The 15,782-nt window shown below is 38.9% G+C and overlaps 1 protein-coding gene and 1 long non-coding RNA gene across 4 annotated transcripts in view; one reads left to right on the plus strand and one right to left on the minus strand.

Annotated features, from left to right (window-relative positions):
- The window catches only part of LOC114481069 (adenosine kinase-like), a 142,121-nt gene that overhangs the window by 87,630 nt on the left and 38,709 nt on the right, over positions 1 to 15,782 (minus strand). The gene's annotated exons all lie outside the window — the stretch shown is intronic.
- The window catches only part of LOC114481071 (uncharacterized), a 34,052-nt gene continuing 31,501 nt past the window's right edge, over positions 13,232 to 15,782 (plus strand). Inside the window, exons 1-2 of one of the 2 annotated variants that reach the window (XR_003676209.1) lie at positions 13,232 to 13,362; positions 13,471 to 13,618. This is a non-coding gene — a long non-coding RNA (uncharacterized LOC114481071). The remainder of the gene's footprint in view (positions 13,363 to 13,470; positions 13,619 to 15,782) is intronic. The other variant, XR_003676208.1, reaches the window with a different exon arrangement.

Consider the following 15,782-nt stretch of genomic DNA (forward strand, 5'->3'; position numbering starts at 1 on the left):
GTTCAAGGGTTTGCAATGACTGCAATGATACCGTTAATAAATAATTTCTTAAATGCTTTAAAAATTCTGCGTGCATCTAAACTGACTGTTGTGGATTAATGACACTAAACAAGTCCGAGCCGAGTCTGTTCTGGTCTGAGGAGATCTGGAGTAGATGAGGATCAACTCCCTCCAGTGTTCTTGCAAAAAGCCAAAATATATGAAAACACAATAGTTATCACTGTACACGTTTCACAATAAACCTAAAAGTCCTTGGTGTGCCCCAGGTATTAGGTACACCTAAAAAATGAGCAAAACTTTATCTGAAGGGGAAAAATGTGAAACACATTTATTCAATCAATTCGAAAAGATATAAATTCTATTACATTCCAATATTTTTCTTTAAATTATAAAAGGTAAACTAAGACAAATGCCACAATATCTAAAATACTGATTCCCACATCTGTATTTACCTTCTTTGGTTGACATCACAAGATGATATCATATTTTTACTTAAATTTTCCTTTCTTTTAAGCCTTTCTAAAACAATCATTTTCAGGCATAGCGTGAATTGCACAACAAGTGAGGGGGAATAAACAATCTGTCTTCTGTAGACATTGTTACGCCGTCTCTGGGGAGTCATGTTTGACAACACAAAATACACCAACAAACGAAGGCAGCTCACATGTCCACGTACACGTGTGGAGGAGGAGGAGGAGGAGGAAGGTGGGGAGGTGACGGCTCCCAGGATGAGCCTCCGATGATAAGCATCAAACCCGATGATGTGTCGACACACTATGGTGTGATGGCAGAACCTGACAAGAATGTCCCTCACAGTATATCTCTGCACCCTTTTCAGAGAACTATCAAAGGCCATGTCAATGAGCGCACTAAATTAACCCACTATTCTCTATAACACACACCTCCTCTCACATTTTACTGCAGCACCTTCACACTGCATATGAATCAGGAATGTGTCGCTGTCTCTAGGCGGCAGGTTTATCTAAAAAGGAAACACCTGATTTTTTTTTTCTTTTTGCTTTTCTCCTACCTCGTCTCCCTTGTTAAACACACAACCTTGATTTAGTTTCTATTGCCCGGAAGGGTTGAATTATTTACAGGATAAACAAGGTGATGTTGTTTAAGTCAGCCAAACTCCCCTATCACACAAAAGAGAGGCAGACTGGTTTACCTGGCAGGCATGAGGGGCTGAGCTCAGTAGCAGAAGCTACACTGTGCACTGAAGCTCATCTGAATGGGGGCGAGCGTTTAGAAAATACCGCTGCACCAGATTCATGAACAGGTTGTGCCTTTAATCTGTGGAGACAATGGGCTGCTATAAAAGCAACCATCATTAAATGGTGTTTGTGTTTGCAGGGGTTGTTTTCATACAAGGTTTAGGTGGCGAGATGATGAGCCACCTTTGCAGCTAAAGCCTATAATCCCATCTGTGTGTCTGTGGGCTCCAGCTGCAGGGAGTGCGGCCGTGCACGACCCGTGCACAGGTAAATCAGTTCTGACCAAACTTCCCTGCTCACAGTAGGCTGGATTTGCACGGTGCTTTGATCTCGCAGAGGTGGCAGCGCCCCCCACAGATGCAGTGACGTCCGCGAGATTTATGTTATAAAAAATCATTTATTTTATATACCAACATGCACAAAATGACAAACCCAGTTAAAGACTTGCACCAGGTTTAGTTTGACTTATTTGCAACATGACCGTGTAGAAAAGTGTCTTCCAAATACTCAAACTCAAGGCCCGGGGCCCAAATCCGGCCCTTTAAACCATCCAATTAGGCCCGCCGGGTAAATTTAAAAAGACAGGAAAAACAATTTATTGACTAAATTACCAAATAAATCAGTAGTAGATATGTCAGCCCTTCTAAATACACAAATGCAATGAAAGTGTACAATATTTGGAAGATTGCAAATTTCCCATGCTTTTAGCACAAATTGGTCAAATACCTAAATTTTCCTGTAATTATTTCACATTTCACAAAATCAATTAAATATAAAAGAGAAAATCATGCAGGGACTGAAATCCGTCACTTATTGCCTGGATATCGTCAGCGCCATGCATACTTTATGTATGATTTATACGGTGTGTAAAGTCAAAACTTGGGGACATTGATGTTGAAATTAAAAGCCTAAAATCTTTGGCCCACTTAAGATCAAACTGCTTTATATTTGGCCCCTGAACTTAAATGAGTTTGACACCAATGTGCTAGAAGTCATTCTTTGATGACAGTTTTACATGGTATTTAAAATCCAGGATCTTGCATCTATGACACTAGCTGTGTTTCCATGACCCTTGGAAATGCGTAAAATTGTATGGTAATGGAAACACCTGAATTTCGAAGAAACACGCTTAAAACTTTTTGCGCTTTTATGAGAAGGAATTTCAGACATTTCAATATTGAAATGTGTGGCAAAAGCGACATGGAAACACTTTTTCTGCAAATACATGTCACACAACGTGACGTATATGGCCACATGACGTGATGTACCTGGTCACGTGACCACTTCTCTCCGAGAAAACATGGCGGGGTACGTGTAAAACAGAAGAGGAGATCGGGACATTTCTTAGCATTTACTTTAATTTGCAAAAATCTGTAATGGAAACCCAGCGAATGTGTACATTATTAATAATAATCCAATTGATCCAATAGTACATTTTTATTACTCATTGAAATAAACACTTCAGCAATACAAAAGATGCAGTTATAGGTGCATAGAAATCGTGTTAATGAGGAGAACAGTTGACAACTGAGCAGATGATGGATCCATGCTCCCAGTTTGACCTTTGACCCAGCCTCACAGGTTTACTTTGACACGGACACAATGTGAGGATATGGTTTTGCCACTCAGCCCTGATGTCCTCACACACTGCTGTAGCAACACGCCACTTATCATATTACTAATGCCTTTGTTTCCTTTTTCTGCAGGCACAGAGGTTTCTCTGTATGTTAGCAGCTGGAAATATCAGTGATGAGCGTCTCTGCTTACTAAGCTGGCTGGTGAGAAGGCAGTTTGTGTGCAGATTCTGTGGCCGGGTGGCTGCACAGCTAAGCAGAAAATAGCTCTCAGCTCGGGCCTGACCTTGAGAATGATGCCATTCAATCAGTAAGCTCACTGCAGTAAAGGCCCTATCATTGCTCTAATAGACTGAATCCTCCTCCATGCCCGAATCATGAACAATGCATGGATGACTTCCCCCCCGCTTGACAAGTTAAGAGGGCAATTTATTCAATAAATTAACCAGAGAAAATAAGACATCATGAAAGAAATGCTAGTGAGGCCACGGTTTAGATTGAACTTGTGTAACAATCTGTGCACCTAATTTAATTCTCCACTTATAGACATAACACAATTGGATGACGACAATTGACAAAACAGTTCAAATGCAAGATTGAAAAGGTCTGCCTGTGTTCTTGTAGGAGGTATTGAACATCGGAGGGAGTGTGTGCACAGCTCCTTATCGCCAACTCATCATTCACCTCAAAGCGGACACGGGAACGTAAGGACGGTTGCTTTGAACTTTGAGGTTGTACGATCGAATTCCCCTTTGGCTCAAACAAGTGGTGGTATTTCTGAAGGCTTACAGGGAGAACAAGCTTCTACCGTCATGACTACCAGCTGCTGCACTAGATTGGGACAAACAATGAGGAAAAAGTGGGGATTTATGGCTCTGATAACCCTCCAGACTCCTTCAGTGAGTCCCTTTGCCAAACAACTCCAGCAGAGTTATGCATCATTAATCCCCATGAACACTGCGAGTGATAAATAATGCTCTGTGTCCCTATGAAAAATATGGCTTTTCTTAGCAAAGCATAAAGAATGCCATTTGTATCGTTGCTTTAAGCAGAAAACAATGTGAAGATATGATGTTTTAAGGGCTCAAAAGCACACAGACAATGACACAAAGTTTATTTCTGCTATTGTCAATGTGTTGGTAAAGGACTTCCTATGTGTTAGTGCAACCACTCAAGAAATCAAACACAATCCAGCACAATAATAAACCATGGTGAATAATTACATTCACAGTAATGAACAGCATGATGGCAAAAACATAAAAAATAAAAATACAATGGGTCTGGAAACCTATTGCATGAGGATTCCCACAAAGAGCAGCTTATTCATCTCGTCTGATCATTTCTCAAGACTCAGACTTGAACTCTGTCCAATAAACATAGTAATACTATATCCCCTACAGGTGTAAATTCTTGGTGGTTAAGCAGTGCAAAGACAAAACCAAGGGGAACTGTTTGATACAGTGATGTTTCCAGCTCCAGATGCTGTGGGACCCTTTCTTGAAGCCAAAGCGAAGATCACTTACTTTCCTATTGAGGGTTGGAGCATAAATTCAAACTGTGCTATAAATCAAATATGCATTTTCAGCTCTCTTCTCTTTCCTGGGAAAAGTTGCAATAACAATGTCATCCAATTTTGCCTGGTTACTATTATTGCTCTGGAATTGTTCCATGACAATGATTTGGTTATGTATTGTTTTACACAACCTGCAGAAAAAGAAAGGAAACTGACCTATATAACACATTACAGGTTATGGGAACACAGCACTGAACTTTGAACTCAGAATGGCTTTTCCTTGCCAAATCTAACACGCAATACACTCACACTTTATAAGTGTTACTTACTTTCGTTATTTTTAGACAGCAACGTTTTTGAGCCAAAAGGGAAGAAGCGAGCTGCAATACTGCTAAATATCACCATTGTTTAAAGCTGCTGGAGACCATTTATTTTCTTCAATAAATTAAACATCCCGTAGACGGATGCATAGAAGTGCTTTTACTTCATTCCAACCGTGATTTCTCGTGTTTGCTCACAAAAACTCAGCCAACGTGACTTCTCAACACATTTCTGCTATTTCCACAAACTGAAAAATTGGGGCAAATTTATATGGGATTATTATGTTGGGGCTTACACAAAAAAATCTGAATCCGGCAGCAATCGAAGGTCTCGCAGAGTGAGGCGATATTATGGCAAATACTGGGAACAAACTAGAACAAAAATGGTAATAAGAGAATCATCGTCTTCATTTTCTGATGATAGAAATACAAGAACTCACGGTAAGAATGAAGTAAGAAGACTTCTAGGCATCGTCTAGAGCCTAGGTTCCCAAAGTGGGGTACGCAAATTGTCACAGGCGTTACGTGAATGAAAATGAAAAACACTGACAATATTGAAAACTAGAATATAAATAGAGCAGCTAATGCTAATGCTAGGTTAATGCAAATGCTCGGCTAATACTATTGCAAGGCTAATGCTAGGTTAAAGCTAATGCTAAGTGAATGTTAATGTTAGGCTAATGCTAGGTTAATGGTATTGCTAGGATGAAGCTAATACTAAGTCAATGCTAATGCTAAGTTAATGCTAGTGCTAGGTTAATGCTATTGCTAGGTTAATGTTAGCTAATGCTAAGCTAAGGCAGGATGACTCATTTCACTGTAGTTCTACATTGTATATGACATGTACGGGACTGTGGAAAGTTTGGGAACCACTGGTCTAGGGGACTCCATATCCTACAATACATGAAACTTTTCCATCAATGTCAATAAGTGTTTACAGTAAGGATCAAGACAAACTTTCAAGTGGCAATTCTTTTTACATTTTTTTTTCAAGAAAACAGTATTTGATTTGTCGTTGTGTCCTTGGGCAAGGCACTAGTATGAATGTAGTGCGTGAGTGAGTGTTTGTAGTGGTGGAAGGGACCGATGGCGCACCATGGCAGCCTCGCTTCTCTCAGTCTGTCCCAGGGCAGCTGTGGCTACAATAGTAGCTTACCACCACTGTGTGTGGAGTGAAAGAACAACACACATCAATGTAAAGTGCTTTGAGTGACTATGATAACGCGCTATATGCATTATTATCATTATCTGATCAAAAACTATTTAGTTAGCATTAGCAAGCCCTTTAGCCAAAAAGCTAATTTCTATTTCATTCACTCTGGTTTCTCAGTGAAATCAGTCGCACAATATTCCTTCAAATCTGTGTAAAGTTTGGGTAACCTACCTCCTCTCCTAACACTCATATTTCATAACCCAAATATATACAGTCAAGTATCAAAATCCAATTCACATATTTGTTTTGCACAATGTAAACAGCCTTTTTAATTCCAGAGAAACCATAACCTGGTTACAGAATTCTGGTTACAGAGCCTGTTTGGAGAGGGAGCCGCTGCTGTGAGGCGCACTTTACTTTTTAAGCAAAAAGCAAACCAATTTCAGTGCAACACCTGCACCCTTCTGCCCTGTTGGCTTTGGCGAGGCAGTTTCGATGAGTTTTCTGCCAACACAACAGGGCTGTGTGCCTGTAAGAATCTGCACTGACAGAAGGCTTTTAGAGAAGAACCAAGGTTATCGCTACAATAACACAGCGGAAGGGATTTGCCAGAAGCCAGGAGGAAATGTGCACGGTCTCTCTCACATCCTGGGAAAAACAGAGTGCATGAAATAATGCAAAGTTCAACCTAGCATTGTTTTTTAACCAGCTTTAACAGAAAGTAATAAAATTCAAGTCTGGAGTTGGTGGCATCAGGTGTAAAAATGTGGTGGGTACACTTAACTGTGAGGGTTAGAGTTATGACATATCAAGACAAGTTTCACGTATTTATGAAAAATATGCATTATTTGTTCATAAAGAGGTGGACAAACCAATTGTTAAAAGTATTCACTGGATGTTTTTTCCCATTCAAGTATTCATTTTTTGATATTTATTAATGTAGGTAAATATTGTATAATTTGTCAATACTGCAAGAAAAATTTTAATGAAAAGAAAAACAAATGCAGAAAAATCACATTTTCCATCCTTTATAGGTTAACTATGACGACTATGTATTCACCAGATTTAATTTGAAGCTGCAATTATGATGCCGTGTAGCTAGAAAAACCAGCAACAAATGATTTTATTTCCAATAATGTAGATACATTTTTTATAATGCTATGCCAACAAAATAATACATTACAATAATGTCATTTCTTATTATTAACTGTGATCACATTTATGGTTGCTACAGTGCATTTTCCATCAATGTTTAACTCTATTGGCAATGAATCAGTGAAAGTGCACCCAAAGCCCTTCCTGCTTACTCAATTGCAGGGTGAACGACAAAAAAACCAATGTTGTCAAATAATAGGAGGAAGGAATGGGAAAAAATCAATGAACTACAGTTTCAGACAGGACAAAGAAAAATACAGACTATGCAAAGTAGAGTAATGCATCTTCCTTTCAGATATGCAAGCATGGTTTGCAATACATAAAGGCAGTGTGGGCTAGTCTCCTACCAATGCTAATGCCTGCCAACATATAAGAATATGCTATTGCAATGTCAATGCAACATGTGCTTATTTTCAGACAAATTTTAAACCCCTCCAACCTGAGTTTTATTAATTAATAGGTTATCAAGGTAAACAGAACTCTCTGAAAAACACCAAAATGCCAAATTAAAGCTGCAACCAGCGATGAACGGGCCCTCGCAACCACACGCATGTCAGGAAGTGGCGCACGTTGAGGTGTGTTGCATGTTAATGTCTATGATTTCCTTTTACCAGTAGGTGGCGCTATGACTGAATGACAGTTGGGTTAAACCATAACTAATTTTTTTGGCATACAAATGAAAGCTGCTATAATTAATTAGCATCTACTTAGCTCTACAAACTCTTAATAACTTCCATTAGCGCAGCACATCATCCAAGTGAACAGGCTGCTAAGTGGAATATTTATATTTATAAAAATTCAACTTTATTGTCATGTTTGTTTTATAACACAGCAAAATAAACAGGCATGTTAAAAACAAAAATATGAATGTGTGAAGTACTTTAACAGTGCAGTACTGGATGCAAGACGTATCTCTCTATAAAAGCAAGGAATCTCTGTCTGTGATGATGTCATCACTGTAGAGAGTGATGATGTCAAAATTTTGCAGAAGTTCCACAATGATGTCATCAGTGCCAGGTAGGAGCAAACACAATTTTCAAGGGGGCGCCACTGAGTCATTTTACCAATACCATTCACATGTCCAATTCCCCCAAAATATCACATTTTTCAGAAGTCCTAATATGTGCTCAAATTTTGACGAGATTTTTAACATGTTTAGGCCCTCAAAATGCAATCACTTTTTTGTAAGAATAATAATGAGAATAATAAGAAGGAGGTGCATTACAATAGGGTCCTATGCGCTGTTGTGCTCGGGCCCTAAATATTTCACATAGAGAAATTTAGGCTTTTATGGAAGATACCAACATGTGAGATTTGAGGGAAAAGGAAAAAATGCTGAAGCAGCAGCAGGAGCATCGTGCACGGTTGTGATCTTAAGTTGCTGCCATGCAGCTAGCTGTTTGCGTTAACAAGCACTTTATCTCATAAAGTGGACGGTTGGTGTATAATAGTGCTAATGTGTAGCCGACTCCCACAGTTTCAGTAGTGCACAAACAGAGATAAGTGAATCCCTGGGGATGAAAGAGTTCGTTTATACATATTTTATAAGCCTATTGTAATAGTTAAGTGTAACTTATGTTTACGGAGTTTATTAGTATCTAAAATCTTTTTTCAACCACAAATGCTTTGAAACCATTATAGTGCTGTATGTGATTGTAAAAGAATGAACAGGCGACCTTCATTGGTTTACCAGACATTCTAAAAATCAATCAAAAGAAAAGTGACTTTCACGTTGATATGTCGAGTGGAGTTTGGAAAATAGCCTCAACCTGTCCTTGAATGTAATAATGACAGCGGCACAGTAAAACGAAGACACAGAATTAATTAGTTGGTACTTTGTCCTTTTAACTGATATACTCATCGCATGAATGCACTTTAGATATTACAGGTCTAAAACTGAAAAATACAACTCTTTTAATAGTTTGTGTCAAACATGTCTTTGGAGTAATTAAGATCAGCTTTTACACATTTTTTTATACATGTATAATGACTATTGTCTAGGATAACATGTCTAAAAGGTGATAGGAAAGAGTAGCATCTTGTCACTAGCCAATCAGCATTCGCAGATCATGTTGACGTCACATAAGTACTACTCCTAGTTGTTCTGCTAACATTAAAAAGTAAATGGTGAAATAGCAATTCAATCTGACGTTTTAGTGCTTAGTTATGCAGATTTTGAGTTCTTCGACATGTCACTTATTGTGGTGGACAGATTTTGACGCACTTACAGATCAACACATCCCTTCCAGCTAAACGTGTAAGTCACATTAAAACGGGGAAGCGTACGCTACCATGGGAACCATCTGATGCCCATCATCAAACCAGTTTGAGTTGCGTGAATGAAGCACTTCTTTGAGTAATCACTACGGCACCAGTTGTTAAACAGTTTGAAGTGTTTTATTTTATTGCATTCCTACTAGTAAAGGTTATATATAATAATAGTCTTTCAGTTAAGCCATCTCTGTACCTTGTTTGAGTATCGCTTTTCGTGGGGATTTGTGAACACCAATTAAAATGAATGCAGCGTTCTCACCAGGAATTTTTCAGAGTAGAGGGATCGCGTAGCATGCGATCCAGCCCCACTGGCGCAGAAAATTTTAAAATGTATAACTCTGAGGGCCAAATTTAGTGAAGTAAAGCTAAAGTTGTGCGTCCATCCCAGCCCGTCATTGCCCAATCACGTTAAATCTCTGAAGCTAAGCAGGTCTGGGCCTGGTTAGTAGATGGATGAAGACCACTGAGAATTCCAGGTGCCACAGTGGAGGTCAGTGACTCCAGTGGTATCTGTTATTGTGTCCTTGAGCAAGGCACTTCACCCACATTGCCTAGTATGTGGGTGAAGTGCCATTCACATCCGTGCACATGTACAATGATCCGTTGAGTTATAAACATGACGAGCAGCTTCAAGTGTGCTACAGGCTACGTCTGGTTGAAGCTACACTGTTTATATTGGAAGATAATTACGGTTACCAAGTGGAGCAAGTACACAGGGCAGGCAGTATCGAGGGCAGCTAAGTGGCGGCAGGGGTCCTCTTGGTCCTCGGGTAAAGACGAGCATCCTAGCAGATCGCCTGTATTAAATTGACAGTGCGGCTCATGTCTGTGTTTCTCGGTTATGGGAATTAAAAAGAATTGAAACAACCTGTGCACGCCTGGAAGTGCCTTTTGAGTCCAAGTGTGCAACAGTTATTATGACGGTACCAATTAAAAAAAAGGAAAAAAACAAAAAATCCCCCATCGTTGCTAAAATGTGAACATAGGGGGCTCCACACCTCCCTAGGGGATCAAAATTACAACGTCGGAGGCGCCTACGCTCATCAGCGCTGGCGAGAACCCTGGAATCTAATATCTTATGTCCATATTTTTACTCTGAATTACTTACATTTTCTTAAACACATGGTACTGGAGCCATTTCTTTAAAATGCTGATTTTTTTTTTAACTCAACACTGATTTCTGTTGACACAAGACAACTTTAAACAAGTGTTACTTAAGTAATTTCCAACGATAAGGTCATGAGCGTTAGAGGTTTAATTCTGCTCTTTTCTGTGCTTGTCAGAGCTTGTTTATGCAACCGTTTTGTCCATTTAGAATAAAATTCACGCACTGCCAAAGATATTAAAAAAATATAAACCCCTAAGAGTTCCGTATCGGACAATCACATGTAAGACCGTTTCTACTTTCCTCTTCAAGTCCTTTCTAATAGTCGCTAATGATGGGAAAGCCCCGGCAGTCTTATTTTTTATTAAGATGTGAGGAGAAAGCGTGAGCATCTGCCAACCACAGGGTTTCAAAAATGCCAAAGCAGCACTTTGTGAATGACAGAAGGAAGTTACACCGACTTTGTAATGATGCGTTTTTCTTTGGTGTGGCGCCAAATGGGTGGCTGCCAATGTAGACATGACGGACTGCAGATCAGTCTGTGTAATAATGTCAAAACCAAAAAAAAACTATATTAGCCTACGGTCAAGGTTGGTTCAGTGAGAAAATGACAAATGCAAATTAAATGCAACAAATGCAAATATGCTGACTCACAGTCATTTTGATGAAAGAGAAAATAGTCATATTTTTTCCTTTACAATTTCTTACCAAATAACTATTGAAAAAAGTGATAAAAAAGCACTTGTTGACATGATGAAATTAATTACTGGACTAAATATTGTGAGGTACTGCTTCAACAAAAAATGAAACCTCGTTATTTTCTTGAATAAATAAATTGTAAATGAATTCCAGCTTACCATAGCTCTGCAACCCGCCTTAACAATCAGTAGTATGAACATTCTTTCAAATGCACTTATAGTTTAGTGATCATTTTGAGAAAACTGAGAAGATTGAGATTGTCACAATTATACTTCTGAGAACATTTTACAGAACACAAGTGAATCTTTGTTTCACAGTAAACCAGCCAAGTCTGACTTACAGCTGTTACATTGGTTCGATATGCAAGTTGTTGGACACACCAAGATGCTTCTATATATTTATTTATTAATTAATTTTAATCTTTAATGAAAGCATTGGACCAAATTACAGAGGTGGGACAGAACCAAGTAAATAGTGTATATATTTATACAATATTTATTGTGCATGTTTTATGCCGCTAACAGCAGCCGTCAACACACGCGAAAGTTGATCACAAGAAACAAGGAGCACCGGTAGATTCATTACACCACCTCTGTTTTCTTTAATCACATGTCATGTGCATGTTTTACGTAACATCAGTTTTTTGTTTTGATTTATTAATGCATTAAAAAATGTTCAATTCACCAGTAATGTGACTTATTGGTCCTTTTGTCCCCCCGTCTGTGGGTCCCCTCTGTGTGGTGAGATTAAAACATGAAGCTCTCAAACAGAATAAGATTTAATTTTAAAACAGAAAAACGCTGCTTTTTGATTTTTCTGTATTTGTATATAGCCACACTGTTTATTTGTTATTTTGATTTGGTTTTAAAAAAGAATTACCAAAGAACGAATTGCACACACATTAATCAAACTGGTTTGATTAGTTGCAATGTTTTTTTATGGTTTGAAACTATATTGATGACCTCCAACCAATGAGTGCAGTTTAAAAAAGACTGCATATCTGCTGTTGGACTCCACAGTAGCAACTGCACTACACCTGTTTTACAATAACATGTGCTGTCTGCATATTTACTCCAGAGCCGTATATGCCTCAAATACACGCCGCAGTCTGCCATATTCCTCCAGCACGACCTCACCAATCTGCTCCGTCAATCCACTCACTCTCTCCACAGTCCATGTTTGAACCTTGATGATACATTTAGTTTCCATAGATCAATTTCTGAAACTCAGCAATTACCCCACAGAGCAGGGAGTCAGAGGAAATCTATAAGTCCGACCGGCAGAAGATGCTCAATAGTCATTGCTAACACTTCCTGTCAGCCTGCTTCAAAACACAGCAATGAACCCGAGCGATAAAGATAAACATGAGCCAATAATATCGGCATCTGATGAGTACAAAAACAAGGGCTGTGGGCGAAGAAAGAAACAAAGAGGCGGCTTTGCTACGGTCTCACATAAACTTACATTAGCTAATTACCAGTATGATTAAACACAGAGATCTCAAAGGAAACATTGGTTTACCATTAAATATAAATCACCCTGTTGTCCTAATAGTATTTCATTATTGTTAAATAACAATTTCTTAAAATGTCGCAAGATCAGGTTCTTAAAGGCACCTTTGTTTCGAAAAAAAGTAAAGAAAATATTAAGTGACTTAAGGGAAGTCATTGGCAATCATCATATCTTAAATTGTGTATTTGTGTGTTTTAAGATACTTTCTTTTCAATGAGCTGGAGGCAATTACAACCCAATGTACTAATTAGATCTGTTTAACATGAGTAATGAAGACTACTACTGGTAATTATATTAGTGAAAGCAGCAGCAGAAATTTAGCTTGTTTTAAAATAAATGATATAAGATTTATAGATTTCTTTAGACACTATGCAAAACTAAATATAGAGCTTTCCTGTATGAATAGACACCAGTCAAACTGGATAGAAAAGCAGAATAAACTTGGGTAAATCAAATGTATATCTATTTTTATTTTCTTTCTAATCTTATTTCTGAAGGAAGTGTTTCCTGAACTGGATGTGTTTACGTTTTAAACCCTAATGATTGCTAAACGTCTGTCCGGTCACTTCTTGATTCCCCCCCGCTACGGGTTGGTAGCCATCGAGTGATGTGCACAGCTGAATTTCCTGAGAGACACTTGAGACGTCCGGCTTGTCCCTCTGCTATTCCAACAGCACCTTTCAAGAGCCGAGATTTAATTTCTTTACGTGTTTACCTTTGCTTTATCCCTGTCTGCTCCTTCGCTACAGCAGTCCTCACTCTTCCTTCCCTAGAGACGGAGCAGGTGGACAACTACGAACAAACCGTGGCATGAAGCCTTACAGTAAAAAGTAGGGCTGGGTAATAAATTAAGATTCAAGATACATCGACTTTTCTATTTTGGCGATATAGAAAGTGACAATATCAAATATCGAGATATCTATCTATATTTTTTTAACTTGTTTTTAGGCTGGGCTACCAAACTCAGAATGCCACTCCTCTGTTATTCGTGAATGGATTGGGCTGAAATTGGATAGGAATAATCTATGGATCTGTATGCGTTGATGCTCGATTTTCGATTTGGGGCCCAGAGGCGTCCCCCCCCTCAAAAAAAAATGTAAGTCATTTTCTCATTTATTTGCAAGTCAAATATTACGACGGTTGGTGGTACCAAATCATTGGCACATACCACTATATAAATGGAGCCCATTTCTCCGTATGTGCCACGGGGCTGCCAGGGGGCCCCCGGGAGCCCCATTTTTCCAATGACTACCCCTCCGTTAATGCTCGTTGAATCAGGCTGCAATTTGACATGGACATTCTATGAGCGGATGTCAAGAGCCTCTCGGAGACCTTTTTGAAAGGGGGAGGTACAGGGGCCCACCCCCTTTTCTGGTAATTTCTAAATTTATTGGAACATAGTCATGTGATATATCGTTTCAAAGGCTATTCAACGACGTAGATTACGATTTAATTTGTTTTACTCAGTGGAACCGAGTCATTTCACTGAGTTCTCGGGAACGTGGCACGTGCTATTCGGCGCGGAGACGTTCTGCAGGCCCGGCCGTAGTTCATCAGAACTTGTTTTAACTTGTTTTTAGGCCAGGCTACCGGACTCAGAACGCCTTCACTTTGTTGTTCTTCTTCTTGTTGTGCACACTAGTTAAAATCACTACTCCTCTGTTATTCCTGAACGGATTGGGCTGAAATTTGGTAGGTTTAATCTATGGATGTGTACGCATTGACCCAATTTTCGACTTGGGGCCCAGGGGCACCTGTTGGTGCAGCTGTTTGTTCATAAATGTGCCTTTGTGGTGTTTTTTTTAATCAGCAAATTTCACCCAGAATTGTCCTTCTGGTCAGACTGTAATGAAATAACCAGTTTAATATTGTATATCGACATTTTGAGAAAAAGTCTCACAATATGAGTTTTGGTCCTAGTAAAAAAACGTATGCCAAAGCAGCTGATGTGATCAATTATCGTGTGGACAATTTGCTTTAATTAGATAGTTTAAGTATTGAGTTTGCCCGGGTGGGAAGCTGAGAGGCAGCATGTAAACCAACCTCATTACACTGCAGTGATTCACCTCCCAGGAGCTGTGATCCACGCAGTGTTTACACCCTACATTTGTTTCTGTGGTAACATATCGAGTAGAGGAATGGCTCAGTGGCAGACCCAGTTTCTTCCCTCCCTCCGTTTCACTTCTCTCCCTCCATTTTCTTTTTCTTTCACTCACCCTCCCACTCACTGCTGAAGAGGCTGTCACACTGGTTTGCCTTTTGTTGTGGAGAGTCTGGAGAGGTAGCACAATGTGTCCTAGTTAAAGCAGTGCCCCATCTGCCCAGCATAATTAGACAATTATGCTGGAAGGAACTATCATTAATTCCTTTGTGGTGGCCAATTTTGCACCACAAAGTGGTCTCAGGTTTAGTTTTTCTTTGCAGATATCAGTCCATTTACCCTGGCGTCTCTTATCATCCATGACTATTGATACAGTGGCAACTTAGGCAGGGAAATATTCTCCTGCCAATAATGACTGGTTTGTACTGAGGGAGGAAATATCAGCTGCTGTCTTATGCTGAAGGAAAACAAGCAGCTTGATAAAACAAGCGATTTAAAAAGCATTAAACCACCACAGCTATGTAATAAATACACAACAGCAGAGCCTCTGATTTTACCTTTCAACACTTCCCAGATTGTCTTTCAGTTTACCCAATTTCATGTCAGTTTACCCTTTTTTGTTTCCGTTTTAACTTTAAACATGCCTAGTATGGTAAATTTAGTCAATTATTGTTATTAATTTCATATTTCTTAGCTGTATTTGCATATGTTGAACGCGCGTGATTTAACATCTGTCTTTTTGCTAAAATTGATACACATTAGACCAGAGGTGGACAACTTTTATCACAATGTGTTTGTTTGATCAGAGGGTCACATGATCAACATTCATGTCAGCATTAGAATAATGAGCGATCTGAGCATAAATACAAAAAAGAACAAAGAGTTTTTATAATAATTGTGTGTTTTTCTCTCTCACTGTGTATGTTTGTTGTTGTCTTGCTTATGATGAGGTATTTTGTGCATTTCTGTTGTCCTTTTGTGTATTTTTCCTGTAAAATATGTGTTTTTTGGAATTTTTTGGAATAATGTATTTCTGTTGTCGTTTTGCTTGTTTGTTAGTATTGTGGGTTTGCAGAGTCATTTTTGGTGTTTTTCTTGTCTTTTTGTGAACTTTTGTTGTCATTTGCTGTAATTTTGTATATTTTTCTGAGTAATTTTG

Source organism: Gouania willdenowi, chromosome 19 (genome assembly GCF_900634775.1).
Source record: "Gouania willdenowi chromosome 19, fGouWil2.1, whole genome shotgun sequence".
NCBI lineage: Eukaryota > Metazoa > Chordata > Actinopteri > Blenniiformes > Gobiesocidae > Gouania > Gouania willdenowi.